The sequence below is a fragment of the Macrobrachium nipponense genome, chromosome 6 (genome assembly GCF_015104395.2).
Source record: "Macrobrachium nipponense isolate FS-2020 chromosome 6, ASM1510439v2, whole genome shotgun sequence".
In the NCBI taxonomy this organism is placed as follows: Eukaryota; Metazoa; Arthropoda; class Malacostraca; order Decapoda; family Palaemonidae; genus Macrobrachium; species Macrobrachium nipponense.
In genome coordinates, this window is record NC_061108.1 from 38,436,459 (window position 1) to 38,452,759 (window position 16,301).

Below are 16,301 nucleotides of genomic sequence, written 5' to 3' on the forward strand. Positions count from 1 at the left end.
TATGCTAAATCTATCAAAATTATGCTGATATTATGCTTAGATCTTACTTCCATTTGATGCTAAACTCTATAGGAAATTATGCTAAATCTATCAAAATTGTGCTAGTGGGATGAAAAAATTGCGGTTATGCTAAATTAATATTTTATTTTCAATGTGAATATAAATAATATGACATATAAATACAATTGGCCCTTAAATATGAAAGTTAATAATCCTATTTACAGGAAATATCTTTATGGACCTCAGCATGTCCTTGGAAGAATTAAATTTGGTGCAATCACCTGCTTTCTTGATACCTTCACTGCATAGTTTATTTGTTAGTGAAACATTTGACATTTTATTTTATTTTTTTACCATGGAGAAATGCGCTCACAATCAGCATATGGTGTAATGGTTAGCAAGGCTCGAGCTAACTTTTAAAGAATAGGATATTTATTACTAGTTAAACTTTAGCCCAGAATGACTCTGTGTCGATGTTTTCATAAGGAAAACTGTCAATATCATCACATGCAGTTAATTAGTGCATGCCATTACTATCCAAGTCTTGTTCATTCTCCAAGATTATTTTTGGGATTTCGTTTTGCACTTATATCATGAAACCCAGACATTTGTGATGCTTGGGTGGTATGTGTGTTTAGATTTTCTGATGTGGCAGATTGATAAACCTAATTTGTCAAATATTGTGTACATTATTTTATCAAAATAAGTTAGTTATGTTTGTTATTTTTAATGATTCTACATATTTTTATGCCAAACTTCACAAAATTATGTTAAATGGGTCGTTACTGTAAATATTATGCTATGCAGCAGAAGTTTACCTCAAATATTCTAAAAGCATCAAATGATGCTACTGCATTTGGTAACATTGGTGGTGGTGTCTACGCTTTGTTGAAAACTTGATTACATTGCTGCTATTGTTTTGTTATGTGCACAGTTTTCATTTTTGCGGGATTTCCTTGGTGTAACCAAGTATTCATCATTGATTTTTTAGACAGTCGTAGTGTAAAAACTATGCACACACACACACATGCATTTTGTAGTAAATGCAATTTTTGTATATGAGACTTACCCAGTAATTATATAGCTATAGTTTCCAACGTTCGGCAGCCTAATTCAAATTTCGCGGGTAGCGCTTCCATTGTTCAGTGTAGACATAACTGCCGTCCCCCAACGGCAATACTAGGAACAACTTAGCAAAGCACTTCATTCTGTTTCGTGCCGTGCGTGGCTAAACATCGAGTGCTTACAGCAGCTTGTTCTTATTTTTCGGGTATACCACCGGATTCTGGTAGTGTTGAACAACCATCGGAACGCATTCGTAGCCTTCGAGCAGGATGAGTCTTGTCCTTTGTTTTATTCAGATTATCATCAAGCCGGATATTTGTATTCTCTGGCAATAGTCCTTGAATGTAACTCAATTAGGCCTAATACTTTTGTATATAAGTTTTACTTACCGGGCTTATGCTATGCGCAAGTCATTGGTTAATAATTGCCTTAAGTAATCATGATTTTATACATCATTCCTTTAGGCCAAGCGTTTGTTTAGATTTTGTTTATCAGCCATTGGTCATTCGCCTGACACTTGTAAATAATTACCTCAAAATAATCCTCAAATATTATTCCATTCTGGTATCTTAGAACCTTTGCATTTATTATTTACTTACCGGGATTAGGCTACGAGCAAGTCGCCGGTTTATAATTACCTTTAAAAGTAATTCGTGAAGGTTACATAATTCCTTTAGGTTAGACGTACCTTGCTTTTGGGATTTTGTTTACCAGCCATAGGCTATTAGTCACAAGCTGCCGGTATATATAATTACCTTAAAGTAATTTGTGAATGTTGAGACATTCTTTTAGGCCAAACACTTGCATTGGTCCAATACATTTTGTTTTGTTTTCCGTGCTTGCGACACTCATCACTTTCCTTTGCAGAGACTGAAAGTGTGGAGGTTGAAAGTATTAAGGAGAGAATGATGTTAGTGGCTCGGGAGGCTTTGAGAGAGAAGGCTTACACGGCCTCGGCGTACGGAGGTATTTTCCTGGTGTTATGCAATTGTGAACGTTTCACATTTAAGCCGATAGCATCGAGCTCACTAGGTGCTTTGGAGCTGCGCACAGGTGGCCACTTGAGTCATTTGGACTTGAGCATAGGCCACTCGAGTCAATTAGCAGGGCCTGTAATTGGTTACTGATTGCGATTGCTTCCATTCATGATAATTTTTAAAATGATATCTTTTGAGTAATCGTTTATTCATAAATTTTTGTGTATAATAAGAGTCGAATTTGCTTTGAGACTTATGAAAATGTTTGGTGATATAAACACTTGTATATATAGAAGGGTAAATTATTTTTTATATATACATCTGAATACATGTAATGCTATTTCATATTTTTGTAAATAATATTTGTTTAATTCCTTTATCAATAATTGGAGAACAAAAGCAGTGTTTTTACATTACTAGAGTCCAATTGGCTTTGATACTTAATGCAAAAATGGCTTGTTGATATAAATTATTATTTTGGAGTTATGCCTTCATTTAGGTGATGTTAAAAATGCATGTGTGAAAATATGAAAGGCTGATGTATTCATATATTATGAATGTTTCAGGCCTAGATGCCCAGTATTCCCTATAGTGATATGGATAAAGTATGTAGTTAGTAATCGATTATTTATCGATTATTTTCATGAAAGTAATCAGTAACCGAGATTACCAGATGCACTGACATCTCGCCTCTCATCTGTCATCTGCCGACTCCCTTCACCTCCCAAAGCTAATGCCAATTCTCTCTTATTATTCCTCAGATCTTTGTCATTTGCTCCCTGCATTTGGCTCCATTGCTTCCTTCCCATGCCTTTGCCAGCTTTTATTTTGATTATCATGAATTGCCAATGTAACATTGAAGTGTTGTGCAATGGAGGAGGCGACTACTTGTCCCACTATTCTCCTTGACAAAGGTCACTGTCCCGCTCCCCCGCACCCGGGAGAAGACATACCGGAGGTCCAAGGGAGGTCAGGGGGTTGCGTCTAGGTAGTTGCTCCCTCAGTCGAACCTGTTGTCTGTCCGAGGTATCGACAGACAGCCGCTGGAAAGGCGTCTTTCTGGATGTGTCAGAGGAGGTGACTATCTGGCCCCTCGGATATCCTAGACTTAAATTCACTGTCCTTCTCACGGCCAACATCTGCCTAGGAGAGAACATACTGGTAGTCGAAGGGAGTCCAAGGGGTTTGCCCCCAGTAGTTGCCCCTCGGTTTAACCTGTAGCTTTTTCCCAGGTGTCGGCAGACAGCCATTGAAAAGGCGTCTTGTCGGATGTGTAGTGAGGAGGGTCTTTTTTCACCCCTCGGTCAAACTTGTCACGAGTTATAGGTTTCGACCGAACGCCGTTGAACAGGCGTATCGTAGTGTACAGTTGTCGTCCTATTCCAGTGGTTCGTCTCCTAACAGATTGTATTGATGGCGATAATCTTAGGTGTCTCGACTTCAGATGAGGTATTATTTAGTCGATGAAGCCTCGTACCCTAGCAGTCATGTTTGCCTGACTCCTCACAGTCGATGTTCGACTCGAGACTCAGCTGAGTCGACTCACAATCGTTGTTTGAGACTCAATCGATGTTCCACTCGTGACTCAGTTGATCCGTCTCTCAGTTGATTTTCGACTCAAGACTCGGCCAATGCGACTCACAGTCGATGTTCGACTTACGACTGAGCTATTCGACTCTTAGTCGATTTTCGATTCACAACTCAGCTGATTCAACTTAGGGAGTCTAATGGGGATTTTTTTTCCCCTCTGTCAAAATTGTCATACTTTATTAGGTTTCGACTGAATGCCACTGGAAAGGCGTTTAGTGAGTGGTGCTCAGTAGGCATCAGATTAAAGGACGGTTACTCATTTGACCTAATTAGTACTATATTGAACACCCCGTGCTAGCGCTTAGACGTTAGAAGCATCGTAAGCGAATTTTTGCTTCCGATAGCCATTCCTTCACAGGCATTCGCAGCTAGGTGTGTCGACTCGTTCACCTTCACAATGTTCTTAAAGGTGGAGACACAGATTTGTCTGCTGTAGAGGAATTTTACTCCTGCATTTGTATATTTGAGCCTTCTCAAATACTTTTGTCATAGATGCTCATCAGAATAGTACCGGTTCTCATGATGAGCATCAGGTTTTAACGCCAAGCTGCTCAAATCTCTCTTGTATCGGGCGTCTTTTGTTGAGCATCAATCTCCGTATAAGCACTCTGTGCCATTTGAGGTGTCCACTCCCTTGCTTCAGCTCGTTAAGGGTTTTCCACGTCTGACCTGGCATAAGCTGTTGGAAGTCTGATGCTGCATGTTGGACACACGAATACAGTCTCCTCGTTAATCTTCTTTGACACTAGGGGATCTTTTGTTAGCCACCATTCGAACAGGACTTTTTGATCACTAAGACAGACGCGTGGCGAGAAATAGCAAGTTCTCGCAAACTTTGGCGCAGTCAACTCTACTTTACTCGCATTCCCATGATCGAACCAGCTGTAGGTAGAGAGAGAATGCTTCGTGTGGTGGGTGTAAACCTCTGCTTTTCCTTCAGGAAACGTCTTTTTCGCTTAGGCGAATACGTTTTCCTAAGTCTTTGGTTTGCTATCATCACCGCAAGTTGATGGTGCAAGTTATCGCCCGCTCCCGCTAACTCCGAGAAGAGGTGCCAAGAACAGTCATCCTCTTTTTTTTCCCCTCTACTGCCTGAGTTACGAAACTACGGGTTACACTCCCCAGAGTTAGGATGCGAAAGACCATTCCTGGTTTGATCTTCGGATCTCTCCAGTGTCCCTGTTTATGGAGAACAACCAGTTTGGCATGAACCAGTCATCATTGATGCCCTATTTTCTTCGTTGATGCTTTCCTTCGGAATAACTTTACCTTCGCTGTCTTCATTAAAAAATGAAGGAGGTCTGCTTCCAGTCCTTATTCTTTTTCTCTTGGTCGACAGGATCTTACAAATATACGTACTTGTATGTTCTCCTCGCGACATACGTCTCTCAGTTGTACCGTTTGAGTACAGGCGTATACACATAAGTGAATTCTTCTCGTGTGTGACAAAGACAATTTTAATTTCCTGAAACTCAGGACAGCCCTCCCGAGAGTTTCCGATTTTTGTTATGAGAAGACCGGTGGTATTGTTTTGGCAACAACACCACAGGGTTGGCATTTTCATCGAAAAAGGGTTTTTTTTATTTTCCTTGTTTCTGTTTATATATAGGTGATTGAGGGTATCTGTAGTACACTCGATAGCTCTATAATACAAATGAATTCCAAGGCAGAATATGCGACTAGGCAACTCAGCCTCGGAGTTGGAGGTGCAAGGAATAGAGTAATGCCCATCTCAATGAGATTTCCTTTGTCATAGTATTTTATCTCCTCTATCGAGGGTTGACTTTTAATTCGGATCTCGGCCTGGCCATCACAGACTTAAGTCTCTAGTTGGCTCTGGATTCTTGCTTATGGTTGATATTTTGTGCTCCACAGTTGCCATTGCAAGTATCATTGGATAGAGATGTCTCATTAGACTCATTTTTCTTTCTGTTTACCTACGATACAACAGAAATTTGTAAGTCTTCTGCTTCGTCGCAATTAACCCGTAGGCCACTGCGATGATTTAGAATGATTTTCGGACAAACACTCGTAAAGTGTTCAATTACTAGTTTTTCATCCCGAATTGCATAAAGTGTTCAATTACTAGTTGTTCACCCCGAAGTGGAGTAAGGTTGAAAGACGTAGCTTGATAACTCAGCTGCCAGTGTGAAGAGAAGAGTTCCTTCCAGAACCTCTCTTCCTCTGTCTAAACATGTTGTCTTTAGTTTATATGGACTTCATGTTTAAGACACAGTGTACTCTAGTGTTTTTTGGCCTACTTTGCAGTCAAGCTAAGGATGTAAGAACAGCCTTTACTTTCTTAGTTTTCAGGCTTCTGCCATCGAGCTACCGGAGGCGTAAGCGATATGTGCTTAATATATTTTTTTGTAGTTTAAAAAAAAAAGGTGTCGAAAATTTTCAATACCTCGAGACCATTTTTGTGACTGGCATGGCACCGCGGAAGGAAGCACAGGATATTCTCCTAGTATTTCTTCACCTTTTCGGTAAGGTGCCGAGTTTGGAGAGTCAGGGGGTACAGAGTACCTGGAGCACCCACCACTCAGTGGATGGGTCTTGACTTTATTTCAGTGTAAGTGTCAGTGTTTTCTGGTTGTTTTATTTTGGTGCTATGCCCAGGGCAAGGGCTGGCACCTATCATACTTTGCTAGCCACAGGAGCATTCCCCTCGCTGCAAAGTTTCCCTTAAGTTGGAGGCAACCCTTGGCTCTACCGCCACGCCACTACGAGTTAAGACGAGTGTCAACCAGAGGCAGTGTTCATCTGCATAGCTCTCATAACTAATAGGTACAACAAGCATTGTTTTTTTCAATGCTAGCAACTTTCCCCGGGTTACGACGGGGGTTCCGTTCTTGAGACGCGTTGTATGCCGAAAATCGTCGTAAGCTGGAACATCGTCAAAAATCCTAAGAAAACCTTACTTTTAATGCTTGGGGTGCATTGAAAACTCTGTAAACTGCATTCTTATGGCATTTTTCATCAAAAAAACCTTCAAATATTGATTATTTTGCATTTTTGGTGTCATATTTCATCTGCCAGATGAGCGTTGTAGGCGTCGTAACCCTGGAACATGCGTTGTAACCCTGGAAATAATGTCTGATGAGTATAATTGAAAAGCGTCGTAACCTCGGAACGTCGTAAGCCGAGACCGTCGTAAGCTGAGACCGTCGTAAGCCGAGACCGTCGTAAGCTGAGACCGTCGTAAGCCGAGACCGTCGTAAGCCGAGACCGTCGTAACCCGGGGACTGCCTGTACTGGGTAAGTCTCATATACAAAAATATTTTTATAATAAGGTTTTGTATATAATTACCCAGTAATTATATGATCAGAGCCCACCCGCCTCCCCTCTGATGGACATTATGCTCGAGACAGAATGAAGTACTTTTCTAAGTTGTTCCTAGTATTGCCATTGGGGGATGGAACTGTTATGTCTGCACTGAATAATCGAAGGGCTACTCACGAATTTTGAATTGGTTGCCAAACGTTGGAAACTATAGCTATATAATTACTGGGTAAGTATATACAAAACCTTATTTTATTATAAAAACATCAGTTTACTGCGAGGCTTGGCAGTGAGAAAAATGTGTTATAAAAAGTCGACAATTAAAAGTAAAGTATGAAAAATATACAGACTTTCAAACTCTGTTCTGAGGTTTGGTAGTGAGAGCGATGTGTGTCATAAAAATCCACAATTAATAATGAAGGATGAAAAATATACAAATGCTTTTGACATCAACTGTGTAAACATAAACACTGAATGGTGTTCATAGGTCTTTGTATGTTTTACATAGTAATATTCTACTTTATTATATAGTTATGGATATTTATGACACATTGTTCTTCACGAGATTGTGAATGTCTTCGCAAGTGAAAGGCTGAAAGCAATATTTAGTATATGTGTGTTAGTAGTGAACGCAATCGTTACGCTTTGTTAAGCTTCCTGGTAAAGAAGAGGTTAGTAATTTGCTACTGTAGAAGACGCATCTCTATTTTACAAGGATATTATATAGAAAAGTTTTAGTATCATAACATCTTTTGAAAGATAATTTAAAATGATTTGTACATATATTATGTATATGTACATATGTACACAGGTTTGTTTACATCCACTCATGCCACAAGCTGCAGACGTTATGTAGATAAATTTTCATAAGTTATGATAAATATAATTTGGCTTAATTTTAATATTTTATTAATTTACTGTAGTAGTTAGGTTTGTTTTTCAATGTTTTATTATGTTAGCAAAAAATTTTTTGCCTACCCGTTACTCTGCCTGGTCAACCATTGGTAATACGGCCGCATTGGACATAGGCCATTTTTTTATTATACTCATTTAAAGATAACAAATGTATGTCTTATATATATATATTTATTTAACTCTGAACTTGTTTAGTTGTAATTTATGAGTACCGTTTTGTATAATAAGGTAAAGTCAGGGTAATAATGGGTGGTCAGGAACGGATGAATCCATTTTTAGTTATTTCTTATGGATAGTATAGATTCAAATCTCCAAAAAATTGAATTTGAGACCTTTTTTGGAACAGATTATTGTTGAGGTCCGGAGCTCTACTGTACTCTACTGTGAGACAGGATGATATGGTATTGTAACTAGAGCAGACTTTGAATGCATTGTGAGTCTGACCATTTTTTTTTATAAGGGTAATAGCAGATACTAATGCGTAACATGTCAAATAAAACCATAAGGTAGCAAATGCAGAAAACAAGACAATGTTGCTTGTGGAATCATTATTAACTATTTGTCTAACAATACAGGATTCTCAGGCTATCAAGGGCTTCTACCCCTTTCATCAGAATAGATGTAAATGAAAATTAATCTTGTAATTGAATGAAGGGCATTGTTGGGCTTGAAAATTGGAAAATTTACTTGGTTTTTGAGAATGAATTGCTGACATTTTTATTTCACTTATAGTTTGAACTGTCAGCAGGTATAGAATCAGGCTAGTCTGAGGTATTCTAATATGAAAAATTATGTAAATTCATGTAAAAACTTGACAATTTTATATGTCAACTTGAGCATCTATTATTACTGTACTTATATTTTGTAGCCTTTTATTTTTTAATTCACCCTTCTACTTCTTTTCACTAATTGATGTTGAGAAAAGACTTCTTTCTAATGATACCAGGTATTCAAAAGACTTTTCTGTTTTTTAGGCAGTTGTTCCAATGTATAAGAGAAGCAATGTGTCTCGTCTATTTTTGTCTTTTTTAAGATTCTTGTCAGATTGGTGTTTGTTTGTTAGCACCTAGACATCATACTACAAAAGTAATAAAAAAATCAAAGAAAAATTGTGAAGAAAAATATCACTATTTACAATCAAGCCTAAATTCACATTATGTCCAAAACAGTTAGTTCAACCATTGTGATCTAAACTATTACATTGGTGTTATCTGTTTAACTTATATTGATACGTATTGTAATGTTAATTTGAGTAGGTATATTTTCTTCATTAAATAGCAAAAATGAGGGAACCAAGTTCCTGGTAGACACTCCAAAATATGTTAATTTAAAATAGGGTAAAACTTAACCGTTTCGCTGCGGATTCACGAATACGTACGTTTCATAGTAGTATATAGTGTAAATTTTCGATGAAAAATGTAAAATGCTTAAAATTTACTGGAACCATTATTTATGTTCTAGAACCATTCTATTTTCAGAATAACAGTATTTTTGGTTTGGGTATATCATTTTCTGACTTGAATTATTTGATAAAAGGGTAAAATTAAGAAAAACATAAAAATTCCTTTTCTTGGATGTCTTTATTAATTTTACCAACTCTCCTTTACCTAATTTGTCAGTGTCTCACACATTTATTTTTCACATTGGCAATGCATTTTGTACACTTTATAGGTATGATATTTTGTAAAACATGGAGTGATAAAAAGAGGTGGCTTTTCAACACACCGATCACAAAAATAGGTGGTTTGCTTTCTCTTACATTCTCTTTTACCTTTCATCAAGCTTTGTCAACATACTGTGCTGGAAAATGCCTTTTAGTTAATCTAGATTCCATGGGATTTGAATGTCTACCCCTACTTTGAGCTCCCCTTATACCCTTCTAACAAAGTGTTACTAATTTTTTCCATGAATTTGCTTTTATCAGGCTTAGCAGTGAGATTCTGAATATTGTAACATGTTTGAATGCAACGTAAAAGCACCATACAAACAAACAAACAAACTAATGCTGCTTCAGCTATTAGGTGCCAAATGGGTTGGTACCATTTCTGGCTCTTTCTTTTGTAAGGGTATGTTGAGCAAAGTTGATCAGACTTATCAACTGCCCCCCCCCATATACATAATATATTCTACATGAACATACTGCTTGTCAATTACTCTGTCCCACTTCTTTGAATGAATTTTCTCTATATGTACCTACTGTTCCAAACCAAGCCGTAAATTAACCCTGGTTGTATCTTGCCAAGAACAGGCAAGCATTTTACAATCATTTCTTACCCATGTTACTGGTAAACCCCCCTTTTTTGCTGTTACTTGTTCCATAGCTTGCAGACCCTTCCTATCTATCCTAGCTGTTCCACAAGGACTTCAGGTATCAAGGACCTATCAGAGTTACTTCTCTTCGTTTTTCACTGGCACTATCTGAGGTTACTTCCCCACTTTTTTTTTTTTTTTTTTTTTTTTTTTTTTTTTTTTTTTTTTTTTTTTTTTTTTTTTTTTTTACTGACACTAGGACCAACTGGAGAGTTACTGGACCCCTTTTGCACAACAAAACTGTCCAGAGACTTTTTTTTTCTGGGGTTTCTTTATAATTTGCCTGAAGTTAAATACGGTATTGTCATTAAACATATTGGAGACTAACATTACAACTTCTTTGTTGGGATGATAATTCTCCACAAAAATTTTTACATCATTCCACTTTGCAAACATGTCCTTAATTCCTGAAGTAGGCACATTATGTACGGTGTACCCCTGTATTTGCGGGGAATAGGTACTAGACCTCCGCAAATAGTTGAAACCCCTATAAAAACGCTTAAAACTACCAATTTTGTTTGGTAAAACTCAAGAAAAACCTGCTAAAAATGTTTATACATGGTTTTTTAATAGTTTTATCTATATAAGTGCATATGATGATGAAATTGAAAAAAAAAATCCAGGAATATGTGGTTATTTCTCTTAGAAAAATACCACGAATAGGCGAATTTCCCACGAATAAAGGGGGTATATGTTCCAGTGAGAAATCCATGAATCGTGAGTCCACTAATTCAGAGTCTGCAAATACTGGGCGTTCACTGTATGCCATTTGTTTTTTGAATTTTTCATACCAGGTTCTGCTGGCCTTAAATTCACTAACAGCAGGACTTGTAGGGATTTTCTCACTGATATCAGTTAGCAACATCTTTCAACACTTTGCTACGAGTTCTTTCTTAAATTTTATAGTGTTTCTCGCCTTTTTTACAGAAATGCTAGCACTTGGAACTTTCTTTGGCCCCATGACGGCTTATTTAGCAGTTGAACTCTAATAAAAAAAACGAAAACAACTAACACAAAAGCAGAATGGGTCACGAAAAAAGATGGGATGCTTTGTTTGGGCACTCGATACAGGGCCTGTTCACGCACTGGGCCCCGGATGGAGCATTTCGGAGTGTACAATAACCGAGGCAAAATTTTGTAGCAAAAAGGTCTATGAAAACCAAAACATACAAAAAGAGAGGCATACAAAAAGCAAGGTTTGATTAGGTAAATGATTTGTTTATCATATAAATGTGATTAGTCCTCACCATCTCCCATAAATTTATTTAAAAATTCTTGTGCAATCATTCTCTCTCTCTCTCAGTACAGTGGTACCTCGACATACGAAAGGCTCAACTTACAAAAAATTCGAGTTACGAAAGCAAATACGAAGATTTTTTTGGCTCTACATACGAAAATAGTTCAGGACCACTGATAACAATTTTAAAACTCGCCAACTGAGTAGACTCGCCACCATCCTCCCGCTCTCCCATTGGTTCCTGATGCTAGTCACCACCATAAGATCCTGCTCAACTATTGGTCAGCATATCTCCCATGATCCCATCATGAATCTACATACCGGCGTGCTTTCTCGGCCACTCGGCAGCAGGATCGTTATCGTAAGCACGGGGAATTCGTTTGTTCTATATGATTTCGTTTATTAACGTAAATTCGTTAGTGATTTTGTTGTAGTACTACTTTATCGTGTTGTGTGAGAACTTTACTACATACATACACTACATAACTTAATTACGTACAGTATATATGTAGTCATGGGTCCCAAGAAAGTTGAAGTTCACGGAAAGGAGAGGATGCTTTCTTTGGAGACAAAGATGGAGATAATTGAAAAGTATGAAATTGGCATGTGATTTAGTGTGATCGCCAAGGAATATGGCTGAAATCCGTCGACAATAGACACCATCCTTAAGCAGAAGGAAGCCATCAAAGCAGCTACACCTTCCAAGGGCGGGACTATTTTGTCTAGCAAGAGGAGTCACGTGCACGATGAGATGGAAAGGCTGCTTCTTGTCTGGATAAAAGACAAAAAAATCGCTGGCGATATGATAACCGAGACGGCAATCTGCCAGAAGGCCAGCGCTATTTTCAGGGATTTGATTGCCCAGTCCTAAGACGACAGAGGAGAAGGGACATCGACGCCAACCCCAGACTTCAAGGCTTCTCATGGGTAGTTTGAAAAATTCCAGAAACGGACTGGCATCCATTCGGCGTGCAGCATGGGGAGGCGACCAGCTTGGACACAAAAGCGGCCGAAGCCTTTATTAAGACATTCGACGAGATGAGGATCAATGAAGGCTACAGTTCTCAGCAAGTCTTCAACCGTGATGAGAATGGCCTTTTTTTGGAAAAAAATGCCTCATCGGACGTACATCATGGAGGAAGAGAAGAAGCTCCCCGGGCATAAGCCTATGAAAGACAGGCTTACACTCGCACTTTGTTCGAACGCCAGTGGGGATTGCAAGGTGAAGCCCCTACTTGTCTATCGTTCGGAGACTCCTCGAGCCTTCAAGGCCCACAAAGTGCTAAAGGAGAAGCTTCCAGTGATGTGGAGGGCTAATGCAAAAGCCTGGGTAACAAGACTTTTGTTCACCAAGTGGGTAAATCTGTCTCTGCCCGACAGTGAAGAAATTCTTGGAAGAGAAGCGCCTCCCTCTGAAATGACTGCTGGTGTTGGACAATGGCCCTGCTCACCCTCCTGGCCTTGAGGAAGATATCCTAGCGGAGTATTCTTTTATCAATGTTTCTTTATCTTCCGCCTAACACCCCTCTCCTCCAGCCCATGGACCGCAGAAGTGATATCAAACTTCAAGAAGCTGTATACAAAACATCTTTTCAAGAGATGTTTCAACATCACCGATACCACAAACCTCACCTTGCGTGAATTTTGGAAGGAGCATTTCGATGTTGTGATATGCATCCGACTCATCGATCAAGTTTGGCAGGAGGTTTCGAGGCAAACCTTGAATTCTTCATGGAGGAAACTCTGGCCTGATGCCGTATCAGCCCGAGACTTCGAGGGATTCGACGTGGGCGAAGCTGGTGCTGCAGATTCAGGAACAGTTGACGATCCTGAAACTGTTTCGCAACCAGATCTTGACGAGATTGTTGCACTCGGCAAGTCCATGGGGCTGGTCCTCGACGAGGATGACATCAATGACCTTCTTGAGGAGCACCAAGAGGGGCTTACGACGGATGGCCTGAAGGAGTTGGAGGCCATGGAACATAACGTCGTTCAAGAAGAGTTCTCTAGCAGCAGCAAGGAGGAGGAGGAGGACCCTATGACAACGGCAGAAGTTAAGGATGCTCTAGCTGCTTTTCATAAGGTGCAATCATTTGTAGAAAAGAGACACCCCGAAAAGGCTTACACAGGTCATATGCTTGTGCAGTTCGATGACATTTGCCCGAGTCGTTTCAGGAACATTGTGAAAAGTAGGCAGAAGCAATCTTCCTTGGATAGTTATTTTTTAAAGAGGCCTTTAGTTGGAGTAAGCAAAAAGGAAGAACCAATTGATACTACGAAAAAACAAGGTTGAAAGTGGTGAAAAAAAAAGTATAAAGTAAAAAAAAAATTAACATTAAAAAAAAGAAAAAAAATTCTTTTTAATTTTTTGTAAAGTTAAGTGTTACAGTTTTGTTAATGTGTTTCGTAAAGTTTAGTTTATGTTTCCTGACATTTTTAATGTGTTTCGTTAAGTTAAGTGTACGTACTGCGTAACAAATTTTCTGCCGTTTGTCCTCTGTCGCCACTTTCATAGATAGCCTCTCTCGAAAGGTAAGGTTCCACATTTTACTACATAAGTACGTATGTATGTACAGTATTTCTTGTATACCATGTACACTAATACACTTTATTTACAGGTACATATCAGTAGTACGTATTAAGTTAGGTATTGAATGGTCCAAATTGTTGTAGTATTTCATTGTTTATTGGTCAGTTTAGCTTTATTATATAATTTTTGGGGTGTTTTTGTAGAGCTTGGAACGGATTAGGCATTTTACATGTAAAATGCAGTTCAAGATACGAAAAGCTCATGTTACGAAGGCTGCCTCGGAACGGATTAATTTTGTATGTCGAGGTACCACTGTATACATATATTTTGATGAGAAATATGGATAAGTATCTAGAGATTCAATTATGCTAACTAGAAGCAAGAAAATCACTCTGATTTGAGTTCAGTACCACAAAATAAACTTGCCTCGCAATCGCCCTCAGCTGATTTCCAAACCAAAACATTGCTCTTTGTATTATAATACAATAGTAATATGAACATACATACAATATTATTGGATGCAGTGAAGTATAGTATAACCTTGTGCCAGAAAACCATAAAAAAATGGAAAGAAAATAAAGTGTTTTTGAGATTTGAATGAATTATTTGATTTTACATTATTTTAATTGGGGAAAGTTGATTTTTAATATGAATTTTTCTAGTCACAAACAGTGTCCTCGAACGTATTTATATTTTTTTTATCATTCATCTGTCTCAAAGCTAGATATTGGGCATTTGTATTATTCATATAGATGGGGTAGAAACTAAATCATTCTTATCATACGTCATTGATTGTAATTTTCTTTTTACCATGAATCATCGGTAGAAACTAAAGCATTCTTATCCGACTTCATTTATTGTAATTTTTTTTTTTCAACCATAAATCATCCTTTACTCATCATCAAATTTCAGTTCTTTCTCTCATTTTATGTCTTCAGTGTTAGAAATGCAGAACAATAGTATGAAGCAGTTTACCATTTCTACCCTTGTATAAGGAAGATGTGGCAACGTTTCTGCCACATCTACACAATCCAGCTTAGGTCAAGGTTTTATGAATATGTATAATCTGGGAAAAGTGACAGCTTTTAAAACATGCTACATGTCCATAATCATTTTGGTTTGGACTATAGTCTGGTGTTGCATCAACACCCCTGCTACTACAATCATGTGTCTGTGTTGTGGTGTATAGAATACCATCTATGACACAGATCTGCTTTACTCAGGTTGGGCAGTATAGGTTTCCATGACTGTTCCTGCTCTGAAATGTAGCATCACCAGTGACTTCAGTTGACTACATTCAGATTGAATCTAGCCCTTTGCCAAGCAGATGTCCATCTCCCATGCTTCATCTCCTAAGACAGTTGTGTTGGATGCCCAACTCTCCTTTGAATAGTAAAACTGATCTTTGATGGTTTGTGAATTGCTATGGCTCAGACCACTGCCAAGGTGCAAACAGGACTTGATTCAGTATTAATGACAGTCATAGGAGAGACGCACCAAGGTATGACAGGCCAGAGCTTCCACTTCCTCAGAGAAAGAAGGAGCCCTGTTAGATAGCTTTATGATATTTAAGTGATTCCTTGGCTGGATTGCTGCTTTGAAAGAAGACCAGTATTACCATAAATTCCCTACTGAGAGACCAAAGCTGGGATCTAGGGCATCTCACGCTAGTTTATGATGAACTCTGTCTCCTATAGTGACTCCCTATCTCTCTGGGTGTCAGGCACAGCCCCATAAACATATTCCACCTTACCTTTGTTACAATAAGAAACTATCCGAGTCTGCTTTGACATCTTAAAAATAAGCACACCTGAAAGGGGAAGATAGAATTCTGTATATGGCAGGGCACCCAATTTACCTTTTTTGGCAATAATAATAATTAGTCCTGCTTTTTCTTTGCCCATACCTTCTTTTCATGATGACTCTATGTGCCAGAGAAGATGTACTGCAGGCTGAAATAAAGCTTTCAACTCATTAATTAGTTGTAAGCCTAGGTCTGCCTGCTTCTTGATCTCCTTCACTTCCTAATCCCTGGAATTCTAACAGTGGAATATATTGCATTAATAAAAGTAGTAGTATTTTTTGTTTCTTACCTTTTAATTTCTTACCTACTCTAGTAGATGATAAGTTAGCCTTGGGTTAGAAAAAATGACACCTAGTTGTATCCTACAGAAGCTAGGAATGTTATGGGCAGCACTGGATCCTGCAGTGTTTAGACAATAATGAAAGATTTGGTTCTCAGTGGCAATAGATCTCTGCACTGGCCCTCAACAATAATCTTGTAACAGAGTGCTTCTCTGTGTTTTTCATGTAAGATAGAAAATTCATGGGAATTAAAGAAAGATATGAGGTTCAGAGGTTGGAGGATAGATTGAGACTGCGAGTACATTCTAA

At 38.4% G+C, this 16,301-nt stretch overlaps 1 protein-coding gene across 2 annotated transcripts in view; it reads left to right on the forward strand.

Annotated features, from left to right (window-relative positions):
- Nucleotides 1-16,301, forward strand: part of LOC135216034 (peptidyl-prolyl cis-trans isomerase G-like) — a 303,915-nt gene that overhangs the window by 38,138 nt on the left and 249,476 nt on the right. The gene's annotated exons all lie outside the window — the stretch shown is intronic.